Here is a 26218-nt window from a genome sequence, read left to right as displayed (position 1 = left end):
GATTTAAAATTACTAATCATGTTTATCTGTATCTTGGCTGGAAAATAATTTGGGCTTTGTAGCAGTGTGCAGTACTGATTCTATTAGGCCATCTATACTAAGCTCCACCAGATTTAAAATTACTAATCATGTTTATCTGTACCTTGGCTCGAAAATAATTTGGGCTTTGTAGCAGTGTGCAGCACTGATTCTATTTGGCCATCTATACTAAGCTCCACCAGATTTAAAATTAATAATAATTTTTAGCTGCATCTAGCCCGGAAAATAATTTTGGGGCTCCGAGATGCGCAAGACACATAAGTGCCTTCTTGCTGCACTACCTGCAGCATGACCCTCATATTGTCAGAATTCGAAGTAATCATGACTACTGGGTTGCCACACTCTTAGATCCCCCAAACTTTTCGATCAACCTTTTCATTTTAATAAAGACCAAAAAAATGGTCATTTTTGAAATTATAAGCATTAGCAGGTTATTAGAAACTAAAATCAAACAGTTTTCAACTCAAAACTTTATTCTAGGTGATGTTACATTTTCACATTGGACCCTTTGTTCGAAAGGAGCTTCTGAACTCTCTCGTCCATCGAATTTGTCAGGTTTTGGTTTCTGCTTCAATTGTTTTGCATGAGGACAGAATACCCTCCCAGAGCTGTTGCTTAGATGTGAACTGCCTCCCGCCATCATAGACACTCCTTTTGATGATGCTCCAGAGGTTCTGAATGGGGTAGAGGTCAGGGGAGCATGGGGGTCACACCATAAGTTTGTCCCCTTTTATGCCCATATCAGCCAGAGATGCAGATGTGTTATGTGCAGCATGAGATGGTGCATTATCATGCATAAAAACGATCTTGCTGTGGAATACACGGTTCTTCTTCTTGAACCATGGCAGGAAGTGCTGTTTGAGAAACTCCACATACATTATGGAGTTCATCTTTACCCCTTTAGGGATCCTAAAGGGGCCGACAATCTCTCTCCCCATGATTCCAGCCCAAAACATTACTCCACCTCCTCCTTGTTGGCACTGTAGCCGTGTTTGCGTGGGGTGTCCATCAACCAGCCATCCTCCACTCCATCCATCTGGACCATCGAGCGTTGCACGGCACTCATCCGTGAACAAAACAGTTTTGAAATCAGTCTTCATGTAATGTTTGGCCCACTGGAGCCGTTTCTGCTTGTGTGAAGTGGATAGAGGAGGTCGACAGGATGGCGTATGCACAGCTGCAAACCTCTGAAGGACCCTGCATCTTGTTGTTCTGGGGACGTTGGAGGCACCAGCAGCTTCAAAAACTTGTCTGCTGCTATGACAAGGCTTTTTTGCCGCTGCTCTTTTAACCTGACGTAATTGCCTGTAGGAAAGAGTCCTCAATTTGCCCTTATCAGCACGCACACATGTGTACTGTGAATCAGCTACATACTTCTTGATTGCCAAGACACTTCATCCTGATCATCGCACAATGTTGATTGTAGTCATGCCTTGACCTAAACACTCCACAATTTGTTGCTTCTCAGCAGCTGACACATCCTTTTTCTTTCCCATTTTGGCAGAAAATGTAGGCTGCTTAATAATGTGGGACAGCCTTCTTAAGTAGTCTTGCCTTTCATTGGACACACCTGCCAAACTAATTAGCACAGGTGTCTGCAATTGCTTCCAGTGATATAAAGAGCCCTGACACACATCATCTAAATGAGTTTAACTGACAAACAAACAAATTCTTCCCTTATCACTCCTAAACACTTTTTGCATAATAATTTGGAACACAGTGTACATGTGCTTTTCCACAAAACACCAGTGGTTCACATAGTGAATCTTACAGTTCTAACTTGCCAACCGTGGTCTGTATGGAGTTGTTCAATAAAGGGCCCAAAATTAAGATAACATACATGGGAGAGGTCTCTATGAATAGGAATTCCTAAGTATTTGATACCCTGTGAGGGCCAGGCAAAGGGAAAGTTGGATTGGATGGAATCCTGTATGGATTTTTGGAGGGAGACATCGAGGGCCTCAGACTTCGCTACATTGATTTTAAAATTTGACCATGTAACAAAGTGATCTATTTCAGCCATAACAGCATGGATGGATATATGTGATTGAGTGATATATACTAGGACATCATCAGCAAATAGAGAGCACTTGTACTCGGTGCCTCCCACCTCAATCCACCTAATATTGGGGTTATGGCGAATTGATGAGAGCAGGTGCTCCGTCACTAGGATGTATAAGAGAGGGGACAGAGGACATCCCTGCCTTGTCCCATTGGTGATAGTGAAAGGTGATGAAAATGTTCTGATGCACCCCCTGGGCCTTGGGACACCCGGAGCCGGACCCTTTTTGGTGGATGCTGGTGGTTGTAGTCTTCGTGGCGGCGACCCGGTTCCGTGGCTCAGGGCGGTCAAACCAGTGGCGGAACTATTTATGTGGTTTTGATGTTTAAATGTCCGACTACGACACCTGTGGATTGCGGTCAGAGTGAACCGCCGCTGCAGGGCAGACCGCTGAGGCTGGTGTTGTGGGTGCAGCAGAGCGTAGCATAACTCCCCACAGGAGGAGTATAAACTCAGGGCAGTGTATGCGGAGGATGGGGGTGATGGTGCAGGGCAGCAGCAGTAACGACACAGAGTCAGTGATGCAGTCCAGGGCCTTTACTCACAGTTCTTATTATCCAGACCACGTCTGCAGGTAACGGCTGCCCACGTCGTACTGTGCTCACCAGGTGAGGGGCTCAGACAACTCCCAGATAACTTTGGAGCGCTTCACAGGACCCCTTTTGTGTGTCCTTTGTCTGACCTTTCTTACCAACCCTTCTGTCCGGCTGCCTCGGGCCTCCTCTTGGTAAACTTGGCGCCAGTTTCCCTGACCGTATGTGGTGCCTTCCTAGCGGGTGTAGCGAGGGGCTGCGCCACATAAAATGTCACAGCCTCCGGTTTCTAGCTGAGGGTCATTTCCTGCCTCCACTAGTTTCGGGGACCGGTCTCCCCATTTTGCCTGACCCCTCCATGCAGGTGGATTCGGGCGTGCGGTGGGGACTCGCCCGTCCGCACCCCTGGGATCCCTTCGTTCCTCGTTCCTGGAGCCTTCTCCGCTCCTCTTCCTTCCTTCTCCCTCTTCCAGGCCTGGGCCTCTGTTACTAGGCCCGCCTCCGGAGCAGAGCTCATGCAGAGCCCCTGCTCCCTGTCACTTCTGCTCAGACTTCTCTGCACTGAACTAAGATGGTGCCCACCTTTTATACTCCCTTCTCAATGCACCCAGGAACTTCTTCCTCCCTGCTCCTGCACTACAGGGTTCCCTTTCCTCAGTGTTCCCTCCCCCCACTCCAGCCAGGGACAGGGACTGTCGTGCCCATCTCAGGGGCATATTGGTCGCCCTGCCCCACGGCAATGTGGTGTAATGCATGCAGGTGTCAGGTCCTGATCCACACTCCATCCTTACCTGAGAGTGAGATATCAATCCTCTGGGTCAGGTGCAATACCTCTGTAGCAACCGAGCCCTCAGGGTGCTACAGTTCCATTTATCTTCAGCCTAGGTGACGTATTGCGATACAGGGAGGTGATTTTGGCTATAAAAGGGTCCCCTAGACCCCTACCCCAAGCTTTTTAAGAGAATCATTTATGGCGTGCCAGGAGACTCTATGGAATGCTTTCTCAGCATCCAACGACAGTATCTAATTACAAATTTTTAACTGCATCTAGCCCAGGAAATACTTTGTGCCTAGTAGCAGTGTCTGCTAGTCAGCGGATTATCCCGGCTGTTAAGCAAGCTACACCACCTGTAGTTTGGACACTTAATTTTTTCAAAGTAAATGCTTCGGGACCACGGGATACTCAGTGAAGAGCATCAGGAGGCACCCCAAGGCATAGGGGCTGGGACTGGCAGTAGGATGCCTTGCGGTGGACAGCCGAGCTCGATCCTTATAAAAGCTTTTTAACTGCAGCAGCTTTAGTGGACGCTACTGGAGCTTGAATTACGCGGCTGCTGGCATGAGACTTGCCCTCCAATAGATCCTTGTAAATGGATTTAAAGTGTATTCATTCAAATTAGAGAGATAATTTAAATTAAAAAGCTTAGAGCTGCCTCCACCACAGGGGGGCTCGCTCGACCCACCAGCGGACAGGCACCAGAATTGGGAGAGGGGGGCTGGCCATCAGGGTTCACCGTGGCTCTGGCACAAACCCGGTGACACGGAGGTGGCACGGGCAGGAGCGGACTGGCTGTGTCGGCTTCTCACTTTTTGGATTTTAGAAGGGCATGACATGCCTATATCTGTGTCTCCCCCTCCTTTTACTCCTCCACCTCTATTCTTTTTGCATGACTATATGTACTTGTCACTTTTGCATGTGTTAGTTGTGTCTGAGCAGTTTGTCAGCTTTTGGACACCTTTGAAGGTGTTTCCTATGTGTTTCTATGTGTTCTTGTTTGCCTGCCATTGGTTTTAACAGTGTTTGAAGGTGTTCGACGAACCGAACTGAACTCGAACACTATGGGGTTGGCTCAACACTACTCTTCATTAGAATATAGGTGCGTTAACCAAGTAAGCCACTGTAACATCACTGGTTCAATGTGATGTCAAGTAGGGCAGTATACATTGATTCGCTAATAAGTAAGTTAAAAATGAAGTCCATTGGTTTCACTGTGTTATTCTTAATTCCAATCTATACAGCGTATGATGACATCTTGTTCTTTATGAACACTTAATACAGATCCTTTATGTCACAATGGCACCATCTCATGACCAAACTCAATGCAAATTTCAATTGGCTCAATAGTTAGATGATTAGTAAGTAAATTAAAAAGGCTCTCTGGGGATTCAAACTCATGAACTCCTCCATACAAGACAGGCGCATTAACCAAGTAAGCCACTGGAACATCAACAGGTCAATGTGATGTCAATTAGGGCAGTGTACATTGATTCGCTAATAAGTAGTGTTGAGCCACCCCCGTAGTGTTCGAGTTCGGTTCGGTTCGTCGAACACCCGTGTGTTCGCCGAACTGTTCGTCGAACTGTTCGTCGAACACCTTCGAACACCGTTAAAACGAATGGCAGGCAAACAAAAACAAATAGAAACACATAGAAAACACCTTCAAAGGTGTCCAAAAGCTGACAAACTGCTCAGAAGACATAACTAACACATGGAAAAGTGACAAGTACATATAGTCATGCGAAAATAAAAGAGGTGGAGGAGTAAAAGGAGGGGGAGACACAGATATAGGCATGTCATGCCCTTCTAAAATCCAAAAAGTGAGAAGCCGACACGGCCAGTCCGCTCCTGCCCGTGCCACCTCCGTGTCGCCGGGTTTGTGCCAGAGCCGCGGTGAACCCTGATGGCCAGCCCCCCTCTCCCAATACTGGTGCCTGTCCGCTGGTGGGTCGAGCGAGCCCCCCTGTGGTGGAGGCAGCTCTAAGCTTTTTAATTTAAATTATCTCTCTAATTTGAATGAATACACTTTAAATCCATTTACAAGGATCTATTGGAGGGCAAGTCTCATGCCAGCAGCCGCGTAATTCCAGCTCCAGTAGCGTCCACTAAAGCTGCTGCAGTTAAAAAGCTTTTATAAGGATCGAGCTCGGCTGTCCACCGCAAGGCATCCTACTGCCAGTCCCAGCCCCTATGCCTTGGGGTGCCTCCTGATGCTCTTCACTAAGTATCACATGGTCCCGAAGCATTTCCTTTGAAAAAATTAAGTGTCTAAACTACAGGTGGTGTAGCTTGCTTAACAGCCGGGATAATCCGCTGACTAGCAGACACTGCTACTAGGCACAAAGTATTTCCTGGGCTAGATGCAGTTAAAAATTTGTAATTAGATATTCTCGTTGGATGCTGAGAAAGCATTCCATAGAGTCTCCTGGCACGCCATATATGATTCTCTTAAAAAGCTTGGGGTAGGGGTCTAGGGGACCCTTTTATAGCCAAAATCATGGCCCTGTATCACAATACGTCACCTAGGCTGAAGATAAATGGAACTGTAGCACCCTGAGGGCTCGGTTGCTACAGACGTATTGCACCTCACCCAGAGGTGTGATATCTCACTCTCAGGTAAGGATGGAGTGTGGATCAGGACCCGACACCTGCATGCATTACACCACATTGCCGTGGGGCAGGGCGACCAATATGCCCCTGAGATGGGCACGACAGTCCCTGTCCCTGGCTGGAGTGGGGGGAGGGAACACTGAGGAAGGGGAACCCTGTAGTGCAGGAGCAGGGAGGAAGCAGTTCCTGGGTGCATTGAGAAGGGAGTATAAAAGGTGGGCACCATCTTAGTTCAGTGCAGAGAAGTCTGAGCAGAGGTGGCAGGGAGCAGGGGCTCTGCATGAGCTCTGCTCCAGAGGCGGGCCTAGTAACAGAGGCCCAGGCCTGGAAGAGGGAGAAGGAAGGAAGAGGAGCGGAGAAGGCTCCAGGAACGAGGAATGAAGGGATCCCAGGGGTGCGGACGGGCGAGTCGCCACCGCACGCCCGAATCCACCTGCGTGGAGGGGTCAGGCCAAAGGGGGAGACCGGTCCCCGAACTAGTGGAGGCAGGAAACGACCCTCAGCTAGAAACCGGAGGCTCTGACATTTTATGTGGCGCAGCCCCTCGCTACACCCGCTAGGAAGGCACCACATAGGGTCAGGAAAACTGGCGCCAAGTTTACCAAGAGGAGGCCCGAGTCAGACGGACAGAAGTGTTGGTAAGAAAGGCCAGACAAAGGACACACAAAGGGGGTCCTGTGAAGTGCTCCAAAGTTATCTGGGAGTTTTCTGAGCCCCTCACCTGGTGAGCACAGTACGACGTGGGCAGCCGTTACCTGCAGACGTGGTCTGGATAATAAGAACTGTGAGTAAAGGCCCTGAACTGCATCACTGACTCCGTGTCGTTACTGCTGCTGCCCTGCACCATCACCCCCATCCTCCGCATACACTGCCCTGAGGCTATACTCCTCCCGTGGGGAGTTATGCTACGCTCTGCTGCACATACAACACCAGCCTCAGCTGTCTGCCCTGTAGCGGCGGTTCACTCTGACCGCAATCCCCGGGTGGCGTAGTCGTACATTTAAACATCAAAACCACATAAATAGTTCCGCCACTGGTTTGACCGCCCTGAGCCACGGAACCGGGTCGCCGCCACGAAGACTACAACCACCAGCATCCACCAAAAAGGGTCCGGCTCCGGGTGTCCCAAGGCCCAGGGGGTGCGTCAGAACATTTTCATCACCTTTCACAATCACCAATGGGACAAGGCAGGGATGTCCTTTGTCCCCTCTCTTATACATCCTAGTGACGGAGCACCTGCTCTCATCAATTCGCCATAACCCCAATAATAGGTGGATTGAGGTGGGAGGCACCGAGTACAAGTGCTCTCTATTTGCTGATGATGTCCTAGTATATATCACTCAATCACATATATCCATCCATGCTGTTATGGCTGAAATAGATCACTTTGTTACATGGTCAAATTTTAAAATCAATGCAGCGAAGTCTGAGGCCCTCGATGTCTCCCTCCCCAAATCCATATAGGATTCCATCCAGTCCAACTTTCCCTTTGCCTGGCCCTCACAGGGTATCAAATACTTAGGAATTCCTATTCATAGAGACCTCTCCCATCTATGTTATCTTAATTTTGGGCCCTTTATTGAACAACTCCATACAGACCACGGTTGGCAAGTTAGAACTGTAAGATTCACTACGTGAACCGCTGGTGTTTTGTGGAAAAGCACATGTACACTGCGTTCCAAATTATTATGCAAAAAGTGTTTAGGAGTGATAAGGGAAGAATTTGTTTGTTTGTCAGTTAAACTCATTGATGGTGATGTGTGTCAGGGCTCTTTATATCACTGTAAGCAATTGCAGACACCTGTGCTAATTAGTTTGGCAGGTGTGTCCAATGAAAGGCAAGACTACTTAAGAAGGCTCTCTCACATTATTAAGCAGCCTACATTTTCTGCCAAAATGGGAAAGAAAAAGGATGTGTCGGCTGCTGAGAAGCAACAAATTGTGGAGTGTTTAGGTCAAGGCATGACTACAATCAACATTGTGCGATGATCAGGATGAAGTGTCTTGGCAATCAAGAAGTATGTAGCTGATTCACAGTACACACGTGTGCGTGCTGATAAGGGCAAATTGAGGACTCTTTCCTACAGGCAATTACGTCAGGTTGAAAGAGCAGCGGCAAAAAAGCCTTGTCATAGCAGCAGACAAGTTTTTGAAGCTGCTTGTGCCTCCAACGTCCCCAGAACAACAAGATGCAGGGTCCTTCAGAGGTTTGCAGCTGTGCATACGCCATCCTGTCGACCTACTCTATCCACTTCACACAAGCAGAAACGGCTCCAGTGGGCCAAACATTACATGAAGACTGATTTCAAAACAGTTTTGTTCACGGATGAGTGCCGTGCAGCGCTCGATGGTCCAGATGGATGGAGTGGAGGATGGCTGGTTGATGGACATCCCACGCAAACACGGCTACAGCGCCAACAAGGAGGAGGTGGAGTAATGTTTTGGGCTGGAATCATGGGGAGAGAGATTGTCGGCCCCTTTAGGATCCCTGAAGGCGCTAAAGATGAACTCCATAATGTATGTGGATTTTCTCAAACAGCACTTCCTGCCATGGTTCAAGAAGAAGAACCGTGTATTTCACAGCAAGATCATTTTTCTGCATGATAATGCACCATCTCATGCTGCACATAAAACATCTGCATCTCTGGCTGATATGGGCATAAAAGGGGACAAACTTATGGTGTGACCCCCATGCTCCCCTGACCTGTACCCCATTCAGAACCTTTGGAGCATCATTAAAAGGAGTGTCTATGATGGCGGGAGGCAGTTCACATCTAAGCAACAGCTCTGGGAGGGTATTCTGTCCTCATGCAAAACAATTGAAGCAGAAACCATCCAAAACCTGACAAATTCAATGGACGAGAGAGTTCAGAAGCTCCTTTCGAACAAGGGGTCCTATGTGAAAATGCAACATCACCTAGAATAAAGTTTTGAGTTGAAAACTGTTTGATTTCAGTTTCTAACAACCTGCTAATGCTTATAATTTCAAAAATGACCATTTTTTTTGGTCTTTATTAAAATGAAAAGGTTGATCGAAAAGTTTGGGGGATCTAAGAGTGTGGCAACCCAGGAGTCATGATTACTTCGAATTCTGACAATATGAGGGTCATGCTGCAGGTAGTGCAGCAAGAAGGCACTTATGTGTCTTGCGCATCTCGGAGCCCCAAAATTATTTTCCGGGCTAGATGCAGCTAAAAATTATTTTTAATTTTAAATCTGGTGAAGCTTTAGTATAGATGGCCTAATAGGATCAGTGCTGCACACTGCTACAAAGCCCAAATTATTTTCCAGTCAACATACAGATAAACATGATTAGTAATTTGAAAGCTTAAAACGGTTGGTAGGGTGATTTTAACCAATCATCAAGCTTTTACTCTCCCCAGGATGACACAGGGGTAGAAAAGTCGTTTCGGATCCATGATTTGTTCATCTTTATGAACGTGAGTCTGTCTACATTATCAGTGGAGAGCCGCGTGCGCTTATCTGTCAGCACACCACCAGCAGCGCTGAACACACGTTCAGACAGAACGCTGGCTGCGGGGCATGACAAGATCTCCAAGGCGTAAGTGGCTAGATCTGGCCATTTATCCAGATTGGAAGCCCAAAAAGAGCAAGGGTCCAGTGACACAGTCGTGGCTTCAATGTTTACTTGGAGATACTCCTGTACCATCGTCTCTAGGCGTTGACTATGTGTCAGACTTCTTGTCTCCTGTGGCCTTGCAAAGGATGGGCTAAAAAAGTGGTGAAATGATTCCGCAAAATTGATGTTACCAGCAGATACTGTGGTTCTGTTACGGTTTGAGTGCTGAACACTTGACGGTCCCACGGTTGGCAAGTTGGAACTGTGAGATTCACTACGTGCACCACTGGTATTTTGTGGAAAAGCACATGTAAGATTCTGCAACAGTCTCTGCTGATACTCCTGCATGCGTGCATCCCTTTCTATGGCAGGAATAATTTCTGCAAATTTACTTTTGTACCGGGGATCTAACAGTGTGGCAACCCAGTAGTCAGGATTATTTCTAATTCTCACAATTCGAGGGTCATGTTGCAGGTAGTGCAGCAAGAAGGCACTCATGTGTGTTGCGCATCCAGGAGCACCAAGTCCCTGTTGTGTTGGTGCGAGGTAACAATCATGCTTCCTTCCTCTGTCCTCTCCCCCCAACCTCGCACAACAGAAATGTGATCAAGGTCTCCCTCATCTGATGAGTCTTCCATCAGTTCGTCCTCCACTTCTTCCTGGGCTCCTGCACCTTCCTCACTAGTTTGGCTGCTACCATGCGCCCTGGTAAAACCATCTCCCCCACCCTCACATGCCTGCCGCCTTGGTGCTGCCGACCGTCTGGACCTTGCAGATGTTAGCCCTTCCGCATACAACTCCTCCTCCTCTACTTCCTCCACCTCCTCTTGTGCCACCACCTGACTCCGAATTCTGTTTAACATGTGCTCCAGCATGTAAATCACCGGAATAGTCATGCTGATAATGGCATCGTCAGCACTAAACATCTTCGTCGCCATTTCAAAACTGTGCAGAAGGGTGCATAGGTCCCTGATCTGAGACCACTCCTCCAGCGTGATTTGCCCCACCTCTGAATCTCGTTGGCCCAGGCTATACATCAGAACGTATTGCACCAGGGCTTGTCGGTGCTGCCACAGTCGCTGCAACATGTGCAGAGTTGAATTCCACCAGGTAGGCACATCGCATTTTAGCCGGTGAAGTGGCAGGCCCAACGACTTCTGTAGAGATGTAAGTCGCTGAGCTGCGGGATGCGAACGGCGGAAGTGAGCACACAGCGACCGTGCCCTCTGCAGAAGGCCATCTAGTCTGGGATAGTGGGCTAAAAATTGCTGGACAACCAGGTTCAACACGTGAGCCATACAAGGCACGTGTGTGACATTGCTCCGGCGAAGGGCCGCACCCAGGTTTGCAGCATTGTCGCACACGGCCTTCCCTGGTTTCAGGTCCAGTGGAGACAACCATTCATGAAATTGGTTCTCCAGAGCTGACCACAACTCCTCAGCTGTGTGACTCACATTTCCCAGACATTTCAATGTAAAAACCGCCTGATGACGTTAAGCCCTACTGCCAGCATAGTAAGGAGGTGTGCAGGATCCCTTCTGCGCAGTTAGAAAGCTTGTGGCATGACCAGACAGGCTTTGGGTGCAGGTGGAAGACCGAGAGGAGGTTGTGGAGGCAGAAGCAGTGGAGGAACTTTGACATAAAGAGGATTGACGCACAACTCGTGGGGACGGCAAGACTTGGACAGCAGCCCCTTGTCCTGCTGTCACCATAGTTACCCAGTGCCCAGTCAGCGACATGTAACGCCCCTGTCCATGCCTACTCGTCCAAGTGTCTGTGGTGAAATGCACCCTGTCACACACAGAGTTTCTCAAAGAAGCGGTGATGTTGTGTGCGACATGCTGGTGGAGCGCAGGCACACCTTTCTTTGAGAAGTAGTGCCGACTGGGCATCTGGTACTGGGGCACTGCGACGGACATAAGGTCTCGAAAATCCTCTGTGTCCACCAGGCGGAAAGGCAGCATTTCTGCAGCCAAGAGCTTGCAGATGGTGAAATTCAACCTCTTAGCTTTCTCATGGCTAGGAGGAAATGGTCTTTTACTTGTCCACATCTGAGGGACCGAGGGCTGGCTATTGTGCTTAGACGGGGTTGATAAGGGTGTCCCCGGCAAACTGCCGGTCTGTGAGGAAGATGCAGGCGGACATGTTAGGTTGCCTTGATCCAAAGGTGGTGCTATCGATGTCGGACAGCGCTCAACACCAGCTGGTGTTCCCACCTCCAAAGAAAATGATGACCTGCCAATCACGCTGGCTGTTGCGGGTAAAGAGGTGGCAGGTCGGCGCCCCAAAACAGTTGTGACTGCTGTCCCCCCAGTCACAGAGGATGAAGAGGCCACGGATGCACAAGATACGGCAGACGGTGGTTGGCTCGGCCGGCTAGGCCGCATTGTAGCACACTGAGCTTCCCACTGCAACTTATGCTTCATGTTCATGTGCCGGTTCATGCATGAAGTACTCAAACTATGTATTTTTTGGCCTCTACTTAGCTTTTGCTGACAAATGTTACAGATAACACGAGTTGGGTCATCTTTATCGATCTGAAAAAATGCCCAGGCTATGCAAGGCTTAGCACCTGTCACGGGTGTGTCGCCACGAAGATCGTCACGATTACACAGCCTGACTTCTCGCAGCTGACTTTTTGGTGCTTTGTGTTTTCGGCAGTGAGGGAGTTAATTCTCTTTCTCTCTGTGCTAGACGAGGTCCAGCCTCGCCCAGCTGCAATCAGTGCTGCTGTAGTGAGTCTCCTTCAAATGCCTGCTGGTCTGTTTGGGAAGTGTCGGTGAAAGCTTTTCATACAGACTTACAGAGCGGATCGTGGTATTTGGAGTTTCTGAGATAAGTGTATTTGGAGTGTATTTTCCCTTCCTCACTTTATCATTTATCTCCTTTCCCGTTCGTGTTCCCTCTGTTGTAGTAGTGTAGTCTTTGTATGCAAGGTGGTTTTGGTTTTTCCCTTGTACTGTCTCGTTCGTCTAAGTACTGTGTGTGGGCATATTATTACTTGTCCTCTTTTGTTGTGATCGGGGTCCTTCTCAGGACTAGATTACTTAGGTGCAGGGATCCTCAGGAGGTAGGGGTTACGCTGGCGGCCTGGACCTCTGTACCTTTAACAGTACCTCCAGGTTGAGGGATTAGTCAGGGCCCCAGCTTAGGGTCAGCTTAGGCCCCTACCTCCAGTATACAGAGACAGTGTGACATTTTCACCGACCCACTTAGTTTTTCTCCAGCTACCATGGATCCAGTAGCCGGTCTAGCTCGGCAGTTGAAGAGTTTGTCCATGGAGCTGGCGGACGTTAGGTCCAAGGTTTTGCATCCTCTGGAGCAAGCCGGACCAGAACCTAAAGTAGCTCTCCCTGACAGGTTCACTGGGGGGCGGGACAAGTTTTTTGTTTTCCGGGAGGCATGCAAATTGTACTTTCGGCTGCGGCCTCGGTCATCGGGGAGTGAAGAACAAAGGGTGGGAATTGTCATCTCGCTCCTACAAGGGGACCCACAATCTTGGGCGTTCTCTCTTCCCCCGGGCTCCCCGGCTCTCCAGTCAGTGGATAGGTTTTTCGCTGCTCTGGGACTCGTATATGATGACCCAGATCGGATCTCCCTTGCTGAGTCTAAGTTACGTAGGATCCAGCAGGGAGATCGTCTGGCGGAGGAATTCTGTTCGGAGTTCCGTAGGTGGGCCACGGACACCCAGTGGAATGACCCGGCTCTTAGGAGCCAGTTTTGTCAAGGTTTATCCGACAAATTACAGGATGTGTTGGCACAGTATGACTCTCCCGCGTCACTGGAAGCCGCTATGGCCCTGGCTATTCGCGTTGACAGACAGCTTCGGGAGAGGTGCGGGATAACTCGACCCCCTGTGATGACTCCACCTCCTACAAGGTCCCCTCATATGGTGGTTCCCCTGGTCAGTCCAGAGGAGCCTATGCAATTAGGAGGGACATCATTTCGGGGGAGGGGACCGGTGGTGCGCCATAAGACAGGAAGGTGTTTCTTCTGCGGGAGAAAGGGACATTTTATTGGGAGGTGTCCATCCCGTCCCTTGCAGAGTGAAGAGTCGTCGGAAAACTGTTGATCCCAGGTTGTGTGGTGGACGGCAATCTGGGAGTAGGTATTTCGTCCCTAGGTTCGTCTCAGTTTCTCGTACCGGCGGAGGTGGTGGTGGGTACGAGAACTGAGAGGATATCTGTTCTTCTGGATAGTGGGGCCGGGGCTAATCTGGTTGATGCTCGGTTTGCCCGGGTTCAAGGTATGCGATTGAGTGAGTTGGCTAAACCCATCCCCATATTCTCGATCGATGCCAGGCCTCTCGGTCAGGGAAGTTTTTTGCAAGCTGTGCATGACGTAAAACTTCAAGTGGGGGCGATACATAAAGAACTGTTGTCTTGCTACGTGTTGGAGGGTCTTCCCACTCCTACAGTGTTGGGCCTTCCTTGGTTAACTAAGCATAACCCGGTTATTAATTGGCAAACCAGAGAGATAAGCCAATGGAGTAAATTCTGTAATAAAAACTGCATGAACACGGTCATCGGTGCGGTTACTCCTTGGGTCTTACCTCCATTTCTGGCGGACTTTGAGGATGTATTCTCGGAGAAAGGGTGTCAGGAACTACCTCCTCATCGCGAGTATGACTGTTCTGTAAAACTGCTCCCTGAGGCCAAGTTACCTAAAGCTAGGTTGTATAACCTTTCTGGTCCTGAGAGGCAGGCCATGAAGGATTATATTTCAGAAAGTCTGGCTAAGGGGCATATTAGACCTTCATCTTCACCGGTGGCTGCGGGGTTCTTCTTTGTTAAGAAGAAAGATGGAGGCCTACGCCCTTGCCTGGATTTCCGTGAACTTAATCGGATTACGGTCCGAGATCCGTATCCACTCCCACTTATTCCCGATCTCTTTAATCAGATCGTGGGCGCCAAATGGTTCTCTAAGTTGGATCTCAGGGGGGCGTACAATCTGATTAGGATGAAGGAGGGGGATGAGTGGAAGACGGCGTTTAACACTCCGGAGGGGCATTATGAGAACCTTGTCATGCCATTCGGTCTGACTAATGCCCCGGCGGTGTTCCAACACTTTGTTAATGACATTTTTCGCCGCCTGGTGGGACAGTTTGTTGTCATATATCTGGATGATATCTTAATTTACTCGCCGGATCTGGTGTCTCATCAGGAGCACGTTAGGCAGGTGTTACAGATCTTGCGGGATAATAAACTGTATGCCAAATGGGAAAAGTGTGTGTTCGCCGTACAGGAACTCCAGTTTTTAGGCTTCCTGGTTTCAGCGTCCGGTTTTCGTATGGACCCTGGGAAAGTGCGGGCAGTTCTTGAGTGGGATCGGCCAGAGAATCTTAAGGCACTACAACGTTTCCTGGGGTTTGCTAATTATTACCGGAAGTTCATTCGTAATTTCTCGTCCATGGTTAAGCCTCTCACAGACATGACTAAAAAGGGGACGGATTTTTCTAGGTGGTCTGACAAGGCTTGTCAAGCATTCTCCTGCTTGAAAAAATGTTTTGCCTCGGCACCCATACTCATTCAACCTGATGCGTCACAGCCATTCATTGTAGAGGTAGACGCTTCCGAGGTAGGGGTGGGAGCAGTATTGTCACAAGGTTCGTCCCCTGGTAAGTGGCATCCGTGCGCCTTTTTCTCTAAAAAATTGTCGTCCGCTGAGAGGAATTACGATGTCGGCAATAGGGAACTCTTAGCCATTAAGTTAGCTTTTGAGGAGTGGCGCCATTTTTTGGAGGGGGCAGTCCATCCGGTCACCGTCATCACCGATCACAAGAACCTGCTATATCTGGAGTCCGCGAAACGTCTGAATCCCAGACAAGCTAGGTGGTCATTGTTTTTTACCAGGTTTAATTTTGTCGTTACATATCGTCCTGGGTCAAAAAATGTAAAGGCGGATGCCTTATCTCGTAGTTTCCCTGGGGCCGGGAATACGGACGACCCGATTCCTATCCTTCAGGAGGGGGTGGTGGTTTCGGCAGTATGCTCTGAGCTGGAGGAGGAGGTATTGGAGGCTCAGGGGGACGCCCCTGTTGGACCTCCGGGGAGACTGTTTGTTCCAGATCAGTTGCGACAAAAGGTGATCGAGGCACACCATAACTCAGTTTTGGCAGGACACCCGGGGAGTAAAGCAACTGTGGATCTTCTCTCGCGTCGGTTTTGGTGGCCTAACTTACATAAGGAGGTGGTAACTTTTGTCGCGTCCTGTGGGGTTTGTGCGCGCTCTAAGACCTCACATACCCGTCCGTCTGGGGCCCTCTTACCTTTGAAGATCCCGGAGCGTCCTTGGACTCATCTGTCTATGGACTTTATTACGGACCTCCCTCCGTCTTCGGGTAAAACGGTCATACTCGTTGTAGTGGACAGGTTCAGCAAGATGGCACATTTTATAGCTCTTCCGGCTCTCCCTAATGCTAAAACTCTTGCGCAGGTGTTCATTGGGGAGATTGTGAGGCTTCACGGGGTACCCTCCGATGTGGTGTCTGATCGGGGGTCTCAGTTTGTGTCCAAGTTCTGGAAGGCGTTTTGTGCACGGCGGGGGATGCATTTGTCATTCTCATCGGCTTTTCACCCTCAGACCAACGGTCAGACGGAACGTATGAACCAGAGCTTGGAGACATATCTCCGGTGTTTTGTGTCAGAGAACCAGGAGGACTGGGCTTCTTTCTTACCTCTGGCAGAGTTTGCTCTCAATAATAGGCGGAGCGAGTCCACTGGTAAGTCCCCGTTTTTTGGGGCATATGGTTTTCACCCCCAGTTTTGTACTTTCAGTAGGGGGGGCTCTTCGGGGGTTCCTGAGGAGGAACGATTTTCCTCATCACTCGCTTCAGTATGGAGAGGGGTGCTGAAGAATCTGAATACTATGGGGAACCGATACAAACGTATGGCTGATAGGAGGAGAGTGTCTGGTCCGGACCTAAGTGTGAACGATCGGGTATGGTTGTCTACCAGGAATATTAAACTTAAGGTTCCCTCCTGGAAACTGGGTCCCAGGTTCATCGGGCCGTACAGAATCAGTTCTATTATTAATCCGGTGGCATTCCGTCTTGACCTCCCCCCTACGTTTAAAATTCACAACGTGTTCCACAGATCGTTGCTTAAGAGGTATGTGGCGCCGGTGGTACCGTCACCTTTACCTCCCCCTCCAGTGGTGGTCAATGGTAACTTGGAGTTCCAGGTATCAAGGGTCATCGATTCACGTTTTAATCGCCGGTCCCTTCAGTACCTGGTTCATTGGAAAGGGTATGGTCCTGAGGAGAGGATGTGGGTTCCTGCGTCGGATATTAACGCAGACCGATTAGTTCGGGCCTTCCACATGACTCACCCGGATAAACCTGGCCCTGAGGGTCCGGAGGCCCCTCGTAGAAGGGGGGGTACTGTCACGGGTGTGTCGCCACGAAGATCGTCACGATTACACAGCCTGACTTCTCGCAGCTGACTTTTTGGTGCTTTGTGTTTTCGGCTGTGAGGGAGTTAATTCTCTTTCTCTCTGTGCTAGACGAGGTCCAGCCTCGCCCAGCTGCAATCAATGCTGCTGTAGTGAGTCTCCTTCAAATGCCTGCTGGTCTGTTTGGGAAGTGTCGGTGAAAGCTTTTCATACAGACTTACAGAGCGGATCGTGGTATTTGGAGTTTCTGAGATAAGTGTATTTGGAGTGTATTTTCCCTTCCTCACTTTATCATTTATCTCCTTTCCCGTTCGTGTTCCCTCTGTTGTAGTAGTGTAGTCTTTGTATGCAAGGTGGTTTTGGTTTTTCCCTTGTACTGTCTCGTTCGTCTAAGTACTGTGTGTGGGCATATTATTACTTGTCCTCTTTTGTTGTGATCGGGGTCCTTCTCAGGACTAGATTACTTAGGTGCAGGAATCCTCAGGAGGTAGGGGTTACGCTGGCGGCCTGGACCTCTGTACCTTTAACAGTACCTCCAGGTTGAGGGATTAGTCAGGGCCCCAGCTTAGGGTCAGCTTAGGCCCCTACCTCCAGTATACAGAGACAGTGTGACATTACCCATGCGACCTGAAGAGCCACCACGACTTGTGGTGAGAGGCAGAGTTGTGTTTGAGGATGCAGTTGTTGACGTGCTTCCAGTACTACGTCTCTGTCCAGGAAGGCACAACCTGACCTCGTCATCACTAGCATCTTCCTCCACCTCCTCTGCTGACCTCATCTCTTGGCTGACTGTGGGTTGACAGTAAGTGGGATCTCCGACCTCATCATCATCACCCTGTGCGTTATCACACCCGTCGTCCTCAGAGCCAACCTGTTCCTGCCCTGACAAAAAACTAAAGTTGTCGCTCCAATCAGGTATTTGAGTCTTATCATCGTCTTCCTCATTGTCTCCACCAACAGGAGTTACAGTTTGGGAATGAGGGTCTACATTATGGACAGAACCTTCTGCATCTGGTCCTGGATCCGACTCATAACGATTCTGGGCATCAGAGCAGATCATTTCCTCGTCTGGATTCACAGAAGCGCTGGAGTTGACCTCTGATTCCCAGGCTATAGTATGAGTAAACAGCTCTGCAGACTCAACCATCTGTTCTACCTCATACTCAGACGGGCAGCTGGAGATTTGGGAGCTGTGAAGAAGCAAGTGCGATTGGGGTGACACCTTTGAGGACTGGAGTATTTGTGATGTTGAAGTTGATGTGGAGGAGAGCCCACTTAAAGGAGCACTTGATATCCGTTGAAGCACCTGCTGTTTTTGTGCCTCATCTGGAATTTGTAGCGATTGGAGTGGCCGTAAGAAAGGGATCTTATCACATTGTCCGCTAAAAGAAGTAGACATTTTAGTTTGGCTGGAAGATGGTCTTTCTTCTGCAGATGTTACTGTTGCTTTAACACCTACCCCACGGACACAACTTTTTTTCCCCTTCCCAACATGCCTATTCCCCTTTCCACCAGCAGCAGTCCTTTTTATACTCATTTTGGTGGTTAACTAATTCACAACTCTGGAGTTGTTTACACAAAAAAGCAATGGATGGTAACCGAGCAGAGCTGAGTGGCCAAACTGTGGTATTAGGCCAAAACTATTGGCTGGGTTAGATGCAGAAAAAAATTATATTCAATTTGCAACCTGATGAAGGTCAGTATAGATGGACTAATACAACAAGTCCCACACACAGCTAGAAGCCCAATATTTTTTCAGAGGTAGATGCAGAAAAAAATTATATTCAGTTTGCAACCTGATGGAGGTCTGTATAGATGGATTAATAGAACAAGACCCACACACAGCTAGAAGCCCAATATTTTTTCAGAGGTAGATGCAGAAAAAAATATATTCAGTTTGCAACCTGATGGAGGTCTGTATAGATGGATTAATAGAACAAGACCCACACACAGCTAGAACCCAATATTTTTTCAGAGGTAGATGCAGAAAAAAATTATATTCAGTTTGCAACCTGATGGAGGTCTGTATAGATGGATTAATAGAACAAAACCCACACACAGCTAGAAGCCCAATATTTTTTCAGAGGTAGATGCAGAAAAAAATATATTCAGTTTGCAACCTGATGGAGGTCAGTATAGATGGACTAATACAACAAGTCCCACACACAGCTAGAAGCCCAATATTTTTTCAGAGGTAGATGCAGAAAAAAATATATTCAGTTTGCAACCTGATGGAGGTCAGTATAGATGGACTAATACAACAAGTCCCACACACAGCTAGAAGCCCAATACTTTTTCAGAGGTAGATGCAGAAAAAAATATATTCAGTTTGCAACCTGATGGAGGTCAGTATAGATGGACTAATACAACAAGTCCCACACACAGCTAGAAGCCCAAATATTTTTTCAGAGGTACTGTAGATGCAGATAAAAATTATTTTTAATTTGCAACCTGATGAAGGTCAGTATAGATGGACAAATAGAGAAAGTCCGACACACTGCTAGAAGGCAAAATATTTTTTCAGAGGTAGATGCAGAAAAAAATTATATTCAGTTTGCAACCTGATGGAGGTCTGTATAGATGGATTAATAGAACAAGACCCACACACAGCTAGAAGCCCAATATTTTTTCAGAGGTAGATGCAGAAAAAAATATATTCAGTTTGCAACCTGATGGAGGTCAGTATAGATGGACTAATACAACAAGTCCCACACACAGCTAGAAGCCCAAATATTTTTTCAGAGGTACTGTAGATGCAGATAAAAATTATTTTTAAATTGCAACCTGATGGAGGTCAGTATAGATGGACTAATAGAGAAAGTCCGACACACTGCTAGAAGGCCAAATATTTTTTCAGAGCTAGATGCAGAAAAAAATTATATTCAGTTTGCAACCTGATGGAGGTCTGTATAGATGTATTAATAGAACAAGTCCCACACACAGCTAGAAGCCCAATATTTTTTCAGAGGTAGATGCAGAAAAAAATTTATTCAGTTTGCAACCTGATGGAGGTCGGTATAGATGGACTAATACAACAAGTCCCACACACAGCTAGAAGCCTAATATTTTTTCAGAGGTAGATGCAGAAAAAAATATATTCAGTTTGCAACCTGATGGAGGTCAGTATAGATGGACTAATACAACAAGTCCCACACACAGCTAGAAGCCCAATATTTTTTCAGAGGTAGATGCAGAAAAAAATATATTCAGTTTGCAACCTGATGGAGGTCAGTATAGATGGACTAATACAACAAGTCCCACACACAGCTAGAAGCCCAAATATTTTTTCAGAGGTACTATAGATGCAGATAAAAATTATTTTTAATTTGCAACAAGATGGAGGTCAGTATAGATGGACTAATAGAGAAAGTCCGACACACTGCTAGAAGGCCAACTATTTTTCAGAGCTAGATGCAGAAAAAAATTATATTCAGTTTGCAACCTGATGGAGGGCAGTATAGATGGACTAACAGAGAAAGTCCCACACACTGCTAGAAGGCCAAATATTTTTTCAGAGCTAGATGCAGAAAAAAATTATATTCAGTTTGCAACCTGATGGAGGTCTGTATAGATGGATTAATAGAACAAGACCCACACACAGCTAGAAGCCCAAAATTTTTTCAGAGGTAGATGCAGAAAAAAATATATTCAGTTTGCAACCTGATGGAGGTCAGTATAGATGGACTAATACAACAAGTCCCACACACAGCTAGAAGCCCAATATTTTTTCAGAGGTAGATGCAGAAAAAAATATATTCAGTTTGCAACCTGATGGAGGTCAGTATAGATGGACTAATACAACAAGTCCCACACACAGCTAGAAGCCCAATATTTTTTCAGAGGTAGATGCAGAAAAAATATATTCAGTTTGCAACCTGATGGAGGTCAGTATAGATGGACTAATACAACAAGTCCCACACACAGTTAGAAGCCCAAATATTTTTTCAGAGGTACTGTAGATGCAGATAAAAATTATTTTTAATTTGCAACATGATGGAGGTCAGTATAGATGGACTAATAGAGAAAGTCCCACACACTGCTAGAAGGCCAAATATTTTTTCAGAGCTAGATGCAGAAAAAAATCATATTCAGTTTGCAACCTGATGGAGGTCTGTATAGATGGATTAATAGAACAAGACCCACACACAGCTAGAAGCCCAATATTTTTTCAGAGGTAGATGCAGAAAAAAATATATTCAGTTTGCAACCTGATGGAGGTCAGTATAGATGGACTAATACAACAAGTCCCACACACAGCTAGAAGCCCAATATTTTTTCAGAGGTAGATGCAGAAAAAAATATATTCAGTTTGCAACCTGATGGAGGTCAGTATAGATGGACTAATACAACAAGTCCCACACACAGCTAGAAGCCCTTTTTTTTTTCAGAGGTAGATGCAGAAAAAAATATATTCAGTTTGCAACCTGATGGAGGTCAGTATAGATGGACTAATACAACAAGTCCCACACACAGCTAGAAGCCCAAATATTTTTTCAGAGGTACTGTAGATGCAGATAAAAATTATTTTTAATTTGCAACCTGATGGAGGTCAGTATAGATGGACTAATAGAGAAAGTCCGACACACTGCTAGAAGGCCAAATATTTTTTCAGAGCTAGATGCAGAAAAAAATTATATTCAGTTTGCAACCTGATGGAGGTCAGTATAGATGGACTAACATAGAAAGTCCCACACACTGCTAGAAGGCCAAATATTTTTTCAGAGCTAGATGCAGAAAAAAATTATATTCAGTTTGCAACCTGATGGAGGTCTGTATAGATGGATTAATAGAACAAGACCCACACACAGCTAGAAGCCCAATATTTTTTCAGAGGTAGATGCAGAAAAAAATATATTCAGTTTGCAACCTGATGGAGGTCAGTATAGATGCACTAATACAACAAGTCCCACACACAGCTAGAAGCCCAATATTTTTTCAGAGGTAGATGCAGAAAAAAATATATTCAGTTTGCAACCTGATGGAGGTCAGTATAGATGGACTAATACAACAAGTCCCACACACAGCTAGAAGCCCAAATATTTTTTCAGAGGTACTGTAGATGCAGATAAAAATTATTTTTAATTTGCAACCTGATGAAGGTCAGTATAGATGGACTAATAGAGAATGTCCGACACACTGCTAGAAGGCCAAATATTTTTTCAGAGCTAGATGCGGAAAAAAATTATATTCAGTTTGCAACCTGATGGAGGTCTGTATAGATGGATTAATAGAACAAGACCCACACACAGCTAGAAGCCCAATATTTTTTCAGAGGTAGATGCAGAAAAAAATATATTCAGTTTGCAACCTGATGGAGGTCAGTATAGATGGACTAATACAACAAGTCCCACACACAGCTAGAAGCCCAAATATTTTTTCAGAGGTACTGTAGATGCAGATAAAAATTATTTTTAATTTGCAACCTGATGGAGGTCAGTATAGATGGACTAATAGAGAAAGTCCGACACACTGCTAGAAGGCCAAATATTTTTTCAGAGCTAGATGCAGAAAAAAATTATATTCAGTTTGCAACCTGATGGAGGTCTGTATAGATGGATTAATAGAACAAGTCCCACACACAGCTAGAAGCCCAATATTTTTTCAGAGGTAGATGCAGAAAAAAATTTATTCAGTTTGCAACCTGATGGAGGTCAGTATAGATGGACTAATACAACAAGTCCCACACACAGCTAGAAGCCCAATATTTTTTCAGAGGTAGATGCAGAAAAAAATATATTCAGTTTGCAACCTGATGGAGGTCAGTATAGATGGACTAATACAACAAGTCCCACACACAGCTAGAAGCCCAATATTTTTTCAGAGGTAGATGCAGAAAAAAATATATTCAGTTTGCAACCTGATGGAGGTCAGTATAGATGGACTAATACAACAAGTCCCACACACAGCTAGAAGCCCAAATATTTTTTCAGAGGTACTGTAGATGCAGATAAAAATTATTTTTAATTTGCAACAAGATGGAGGTCAGTATAGATGGACTAATAGAGAAAGTCCGACACACTGCTAGAAGGCCAAATATTTTTCAGAGCTAGATGCAGAAAAAAATTATATTCAGTTTGCAACCTGATGGAGGTCAGTATAGATGGACTAACAGAGAAAGTCCCACACACTGCTAGAAGGCCAAATATTTTTTCAGAGCTAGATGCAGAAAAAAATTATATTCAGTTTGCAACCTGATGGAGGTCTGTATAGATGGATTAATAGAGCAAGACCCACACACAGCTAGAAGCCCAATATTTTTTCAGAGGTAGATGCAGAAAAAAATATATTCAGTTTGCAACCTGATGGAGGTCAGTATAGATGGACTAATACAACAAGTCCCACACACAGCTAGAAGCCCAATATTTTTTCAGAGGTAGATGCAGAAAAAAATATATTCAGTTTGCAACCTGATGGAGGTCAGTATAGATGGACTAATACAACAAGTCCCACACACAGCTAGAAGCCCAATATTTTTTCAGAGGTAGATGCAGAAAAAATATATTCAGTTTGCAACCTGATGGAGGTCAGTATAGATGGACGAATACAACAAGTCCCACACACAGCTAGAAGCCCAAATATTTTTTCAGAGGTACTGTAGATGCAGATAAAAATTATTTTTAATTTGCAACCTGATGGAGGTCAGTATAGATGGACTAATAGAGAAAGTCCCACACACTGCTAGAAGGCCAAATATTTTTTCAGAGCTAGATGAAGAAAAAAATTATATTCAGTTTGCAACCTCATGGAGGTCTGTATAGATGGATTAATAGAACAAGACCCACACACAGCTAGAAGCCCAATATTTTTTCAGAGGTAGATGCAGAAAAAAATATATTCAGTTTGCAACCTGATGGAGGTCAGTATAGATGGACTAATACAACAAGTCCCACACACAGCTAGAAGCCCAATATTTTTTCAGAGGTAGATGCAGAAAAAAATATATTCAGTTTGCAACCTGATGGAGGTCAGTATAGATGGACTAATACAACAAGTCCCACACACAGCTAGAAGCCCAATATTTTTTCAGAGGTAGATGCAGAAAAAAATATATTCAGTTTGCAACCTGATGGAGGTCAGTATAGATGGACTAATACAACAAGTCCCACACACAGCTAGAAGCCCAAATATTTTTTCAGAGGTACTGTAGATGCAGATAAAAATTATTTTTAATTTGCAACAAGATGGAGGTCAGTATAGATGGACTAATAGAGAAAGTCCGACACACTGCTAGAAGGCCAAATATTTTTCAGAGCTAGATGCAGAAAAAAATTATATTCAGTTTGCAACCTGATGGAGGTCAGTATAGATGGACTAACAGAGAAAGTCCCACACACTGCTAGAAGGCCAAATATTTTTTCAGAGCTAGATGCAGAAAAAAATTATATTCAGTTTGCAACCTGATGGAGGTCTGTATAGATGGATTAATAGAACAAGACCCACACACAGCTAGAAGCCCAATATTTTTTCAGAGGTAGATGCAGAAAAAAATATATTCAGTTTGCAACCTGATGGAGGTCAGTATAGATGGACTAATACAACAAGTCCCACACACAGCTAGAAGCCCAATATTTTTTCAGAGGTAGATGCAGAAAAAAATATATTCAGTTTGCAACCTGATGGAGGTCAGTATAGATGGACTAATACAACAAGTCCCACACACAGCTAGAAGCCCTTTTTTTATTCAGAGGTAGATGCAGAAAAAAATATATTCAGTTTGCAACCTGATGGAGGTCAGTATAGATGGACTAATACAACAAGTCCCACACACAGCTAGAAGCCCAAATATTTTTTCAGAGGTACTGTAGATGCAGATAAAAATTATTTTTAATTTGCAACCTGATGGAGGTCAGTATAGATGGACTAATAGAGAAAGTCCCACACACTGCTAGAAGGCCAAATATTTTTTCAGAGCTAGATGCAGAAAAAAATTATATTCAGTTTCCAACCTGATGGAGGTCAGTATAGATGGACTAACATAGAAAGTCCCACACACTGCTAGAAGGCCAAATATTTTTTCAGAGCTAGATGCAGAAAAAAATTATATTCAGTTTGCAACCTGATGGAGGTCTGTATAGATGGATTAATAGAACAAGACCCACACACAGCTAGAAGCCCAATATTTTTTCAGAGGTAGATGCAGAAAAAAATATATTCAGTTTGCAACCTGATGGAGGTCAGTATAGATGCACTAATACAACAAGTCCCACACACAGCTAGAAGCCCAATATTTTTTCAGAGGTAGATGCAGAAAAAAATATATTCAGTTTGCAACCTGATGGAGGTCAGTATAGATGGACTAATACAACAAGTCCCACACACAGCTAGAAGCCCAAATATTTTTTCAGAGGTACTGTAGATGCAGATAAAAATTATTTTTAATTTGCAACCTGATGAAGGTCAGTATAGATGGACTAATAGAGAAAGTCCGACACACTGCTAGAAGGCCAAATATTTTTTCAGAGCTAGATGCAGAAAAAAATTATATTCAGTTTGCAACCTGATGGAGGTCTGTATAGATGGATTAATAGAACAAGACCCACACACAGCTAGAAGAACAATATTTTTTCAGAGGTAGATGCAGAAAAAAATATATTCAGTTTGCAACCTGATGGAGGTCAGTATAGATGGACTAATACAACAAGTCCCACACACAGCTAGAAGCCCAAATATTTTTTCAGAGGTACTGTAGATGCAGATAAAAATTATTTTTAATTTGCAACCTGATGGAGGTCAGTATAGATGGACTAATAGAGAAAGTCCGACACACTGCTAGAAGGCCAAATATTTTTTCAGAGCTAGATGCAGAAAAAAATTATATTCAGTTTGCAACCTGATGGAGGTCTGTATAGATGGATTAATAGAACAAGTCCCACACACAGCTAGAAGTCCAATATTTTTTCAGAGGTAGATGCAGAAAAAAATTTATTCAGTTTGCAACCTGATGGAGGTCAGTATAGATGGACTAATACAACAAGTCCCACACACAGCTAGAAGCCCAATATTTTTTCAGAGGTAGATGCAGAAAAAAATATATTCAGTTTGCAACCTGATGGAGGTCAGTATAGATGGACTAATACAACAAGTCCCACACACAGCTAGAAGCCCAATATTTTTTCAGAGGTAGATGCAGAAAAAAATATATTCAGTTTGCAACCTGATGGAGGTCAGTATAGATGGACTAATACAACAAGTCCCACACACAGCTAGAAGCCCAAATATTTTTT

Source organism: Phyllobates terribilis, unplaced genomic scaffold (assembly GCF_046119375.1).
Source record: "Phyllobates terribilis strain yellow unplaced genomic scaffold, ASM4611937v1 Scaffold_8__6_contigs__length_399053987, whole genome shotgun sequence".
NCBI classification, from domain to species: Eukaryota; Metazoa; Chordata; class Amphibia; order Anura; family Dendrobatidae; genus Phyllobates; species Phyllobates terribilis.
This window is presented reverse-complemented; position numbering follows the sequence as displayed.